The sequence below is a fragment of the Anolis sagrei genome, chromosome 5 (assembly GCF_037176765.1).
Source record: "Anolis sagrei isolate rAnoSag1 chromosome 5, rAnoSag1.mat, whole genome shotgun sequence".
Classification (NCBI taxonomy): Eukaryota; Metazoa; Chordata; class Lepidosauria; order Squamata; family Dactyloidae; genus Anolis; species Anolis sagrei.
In genome coordinates, this window is record NC_090025.1 from 103,645,470 (window position 1) to 103,651,038 (window position 5,569).

Here is a 5,569-nt window from a genome sequence, read left to right on the forward strand (position 1 = left end):
TTTCTTTGGATAGCATCACCCACCTCCTCCTTTTGGTCAGGTCAGAATTAAGCTAAAATTTGAAAGTAACAAAATGAAATATCAGTAATTTGTATGCTCACAGAAGCTTTCAGGCCAACTATCAAATATTTAACATTGTATTGAGAAATCAAAATCCTTCCATTTTTGAGCATAAAGCAATGTTGCTGTTAAAATCATATTATGCAACACAGATAGGCGGGTCCAGTACCATTTATACAGGGGGGAAACCTTTAAATTAAAAGACACTTCTTTAATTTGCTCATTTGAAAGTCCCAACAAAATAGTTGAGGTTTCAGGTCAAATCTACTTTTAAAATATCTTACATCAGCATTTGTATCAGCTTCCAGTGCTTCTTAGCTTTTTCACAATTTAAAAGTATGATTTTTCCAACACCTTTAAATCAATTAATCCACATCCTTCCCCAATGCTCCATCTCAATGTTATATAACCCATTTAGCCAAACATTCTTTAACTTGTGCTTTTTCCAACTCAATTTTAAACATTAAACAAATCTAACCAAAATATTTCCAACAAATGTTTATATTAAAATCAGTGAAGGTCGTGGCCCTTCTAATTTATTTTGTATCAACTCAATGAAATTCTTCTAATGTGGAAATCTGCATAGGTGTTTAGGGGCATGACCTCTGAGTTCCATCCCAAACTCTCAAAATGGCACATATAACAAAACTGTTATTAAAGTCTATATTCACTTTCATTGTATTGTACCATATGTAAGCATGCCAACCAAACTGCAGGACATGCCCTTTCAACTGTAATGATCAATTCTTATTCAGTATCAATTATTCTTTCATTCAAACCAAAGAGCAGGTGGAAATATGTAATCTCTGGTAAACCAAGATCTCCTCCTTTTTGTGATTGTGTAGAACAGTAGTTCTCTACCTTTGTTCCTCCAGGTGTTTTGGACTTCAGATCCTGTAATTTCTAATAGCTGGTAAACTGGTTGGGATTTCTGGGAGCTGAAGTCCAAAACACTTGGAGAACCAAAGGTTGAGAACTAGGACTTACACTGAGTAATAATAACACTGTTATTTCAAAATAACTATGAAAAGCTTTAGGAAGAAATAAAACAAGATTTGGAAAATGGAATAAACTGCAATGATCTTTCTTTGGAAAAAATTGTTTTTCCCATAGGCTTTCATATTCATTTTTTAAAATGGCAAAAAAACCTTTTTCAAAATCATTTGACAGGGCAAGTAATTTAAAGTTCTACATCAGTGATTTTACTTTTTTCTGTTTTAAAATGAGTTCTTCCTCTAGTTTTGTTTTATATTCATTTTTATTTATTGGGTTCAAACCCTGTAACTTCTCCATATTGTTCCAGTACTTTTAAAAGGGATTACATTTTATTCTAATGGTTCTTCAGGCACTATAATTACATCATCTGCAAAAACTTTACTTCGTATTGCCCTCAGCAGACTCTCCCTTGTTAATATAAATAGTAACGCAGAAACTGATCATTGTTGTGTAATCTATTTCTGTTTCTTACACCAATTTGTCAGATCATTGTCCACCAAAATCTTTACTAATTTTTGATCAGATATTACCTTTATCCAACTAATAAAATCCATGCCCCAAATCCATCTAAAATTACAAATAAAAATTTGTCAAATGCCTTTTCACTAGAAAAAAAGCCACTTGTCTCTCATTACATTTATCCAACACTTCTGTAATATCTAGGGCATATTTCAAATTATTTCCTTAATATATTTTGTTTGTTTAAAACTCCCACTTTGATACACATTGATAAATCCTTGCAGTATTCAGCTAAGACAAAATGATCATTTAAAATTATTATTCAATCATTTAGTAAGTCTATAATTACTTACTTCAGTTTCGTCACATACTTCTTTTGCCATTTGAGTTATTGTGACATTTTCTCATGTTTCTGGAACCCTCTTACCATCCAAAATTGAGTGTAAAATCTTTTGTAGAACACATCATAATTCCTCAAACTTCTTATAATATCTCACTAAGAATCCTTCTGGACCAGGCACCTTTCTGTTTTTTGCCTTAGCAACTACCAGAGACCTCCTTTGCTATGATACTTCTATTAAACTAGTTTTGCTGAGCTTTTGTCAACATTACAGCAGTTCTTGGTTTAAGCATTATTCAATCTTCATCCTTGAAGTTTGGTCCTTTTTAAATATCATTGAGTAATATATTTGAAATGCTTTAAAACAATTCCATTGCCTGTGTCTCTTTATGATACATCAATTACTTATCTCTCTCTTTACTTAATTTATAAGCTAACTATTTCTCAGGTTCATTTGCTGATTCAAAGTTCTTGAACTTCAGCTGCCTGGGGGCATGGCATGGAATGAAGTTCTCCTCCACATAGGCCTGATGTGGGAAAGATACAAACCACAGGAAAAAAAACCCTCAAATTTTGGATTAAAAGGCAGATTACTTCAGGGAATATGGAGATGATTTGAAAATGCCTGCAGAAATAGGGAAAAACAAGAAGACTAGTATTCAGGAAAATGATTTTTTTCAAACATTAATGGCTCACAGGAACCCATTTAGACATATGATTCAAAGGAAAATAGTGTATGTACGAGTGACTATGAACCTGGCTAACCTTCCAGATCCACCAGGTCACTAAAAGTCCAACTTTCTTGGTCACATAACACCTGTGGGCTAAGATGAAACAAAACAACCACATCAAGATGGATACGGGACTTTAATCACCAGTTCATCACATTACAGACAAGCAGAAGATCAACCATATGAATGAGCCAAGAGCTCAACACTATGTTACAAAACTTGTAAAACAGTTACTTTGCCACAGAAACACCATAACTCCACAAGCCTGGCCACTTATCCAATGTCTTTAAGGGAATCCCAAGGTGACATATGCCATGGGTTGTGCAATGATGTAATACTGAATGGCAGAGCCATGATTATTGGCAGAACCATGGCAGTTGGCATGGGCCACATATCCAGAGGCCCAGTAATAACCCACATGGTAAATGCTACTTCTATTACAGTTAGACAACACATAAGTATCAGCATCCATCATACAGCCTGCATTAACCATAGTATAGTCTCCAGCACCAGTTAGATCTGATACATCACAGTGTTAGCAACCAATTAGATAATTCAAATAGGGCCCACTAACTTCAGGCCTGGTAATCAATTCAAGTATATATCAACATGATTGATTATAATAAGTACAATAGGTAATGTTATTCATAAGTTCCCATGGTATTGTACCAGCCTAGTTAAAGATCTGCAATAATCATACAAAGGTGAATGGCCTAAACTGGGATCCAGGACATAAAGATGGGTAGCTTAAATGTGATGGGAGTTGGCTCTAAAATAGGTCAACTGGTATACTGTAAGACAATACATGTAATTTCCCATAGGGTGACTGTATGTTAAAAATAATTCATGCATGGCAACCTATGGGCGTGAATAGATTTCAAATTGTTTAACTTCTTAACCCAACCTGGTTTCCCTCATGCCTGTCATATTTCTAACGTTAGCACTAAAAATGCACCTATTCATCAACAGATTCAGAGTTTGTGGGACCCAGACCCAAACCATGAGTAAACCTAAAACCAGGGATGTAAGTCATGGTCATTCCTATCCATAAAAGGAGGAAATAAAAATTGGTGAGAGCTAGTAACGGACTGCTACAGGAATCTACTGTCATTATGCTGAATATACTTGCATAATTTTTTAACCTGGTGATATTCTTTATGTCCTAAGATGGCAAATATCTACTAGGAAGATCATTGTCAGGGTGGAAGGTAGTGTGAACTATACTTAGGTATAAGGACAGCTCTAGTAATTTGCCATAACTGATGATAAACAGTATATACATAAAGGATAGTAGTAAAATAATGGTAGCCAGAATGAGTATTAACCGCAAGCTATATGAGGCACTTCTGCTACATTCTATACTGAAAGGGAGGCAAGCCATTAGAGTGTTGACATCACAGTGCCCACCAAATAGCACATACGCAGAAAAACATTGCCATAATTAAGGAAACTGATACTCATGTCACAATTGGTTCATGTCATCGTCCTGACAGCATACTTGATGACTGAGTCAGAAGTGGAAACGGATAGTCCTAAACTGTAGCTAGCAGCAACAAGCTAAATGCACATTGTTCTAATAAGAAAAGGTAGCTATGATAATACAGATGCTTTACCCACTGATAGTATTTAACATTTCTGTTATAAAGCATATAACACTGAGCTGGAGTCACAGTTGGGCTGATCTATCATGCATATCAATTAAAACTGACTTTAAGGCATCTATTCAAGTGCCTGACTAGGAATGCAATATGAATGCCAAAAATCATAGTAAAACGCATGATGGAAAGGATGGTAGCCATTTTAATGTTTGAGTGCAAAACAGATAATGCACTTCCTCTTAGCTTAAAAAGCAGTAACATGAAAGCAGAAATGTTAAGACACATTAATACCAGGTTAAACCACAATAGAGCTGGCCTGACAGTGTCAAAGAGTGCCACAAATAAATAAATAATAAGCTGACATGCGTTCCATAGCTGAGGGGTCACCACTGAGAAGGCCCTGTCTCTCGTCCCCGTCAAACGTACTTGTGACAAAGGCAGGACCGAGAGCAGGGCCTCCCCAGATGATCTTAATGTCCTCAATGGTTCATAAGGAGAGATGCGTGCGGACAGGTTACTAACAGGAGCGGCTCTCAGGGAGCATACAACTCCCCTGTTGTGCCAGCTCCACTGGCTGCTGGTTTGCTACCGGGCCCAATTCAAAGTGCTGGCTTTGGCCTATAAAGCCCTAAATGTTTCTGGCCCAATTTACCTGTCCGAACGCATTTCCCCTTACGAACCATCGAGGACGTTAAGCACGTTACAAGATACGGGCGCAGCTGGCGCACAAGCTTTAACTGTGCAAATGTTCCCCTGATCACCACCAAAACCTGAGATTCCAGGCTCAGCGATAAATCCAGGCGCAGTGATGAATCCAGGATCTCACCCAAGTTACAATGGGTTATATAGTTGATGTTTCATTCTCATTTGGTTACATGATTGTCTATTTTGTATCTCCAAGTCTCATGATGGGGTCACACACCCTGGAAGCATCTAATTAGGTCATGAGCATTCACTGATCACACATTGCTGCTGAGTCTGCACAATCTACTGGCTTACAGATACTACACTTGATCTTAGCCAAAAGGCCAAGAAGCAATATACAACATATTATGTGTGACCAAGACCAAAAAATAACATATAAAACAGCTCTGTATTTTAGGAAAACAATACGTTTGAGAACCACATATATGGGGCTGATCGGAGTAAATTGTAGAGATGATAGGAAATATGATGTATATACTCAGTTTTATCAGATTTATTTACTGTATTGTTATACGTGTCTTGTTTTAACTTACACAGAGTGCAATTAAGTCTTATCAAGCCTTGTTGTTTGGTTTGGTATTGTGATATGGCCTAAGGGCTAATCAATACAATTACTACTACTGATTTACACAATGCTGGGTAGAAATGGACTCTTTCACTCCCCCCCCCCCCCCCCCCTT

The 5,569-nt window shown here is 36.8% G+C and overlaps 1 pseudogene; it reads right to left on the reverse strand.

The window, feature by feature from the left end:
* Positions 1-5,120: 5,120 nt before the first annotated feature.
* LOC137097219 (U2 spliceosomal RNA) lies at positions 5,121-5,224 on the reverse strand (annotated as a pseudogene).
* Between the last annotated feature and the right edge of the window lie 345 nt (positions 5,225-5,569).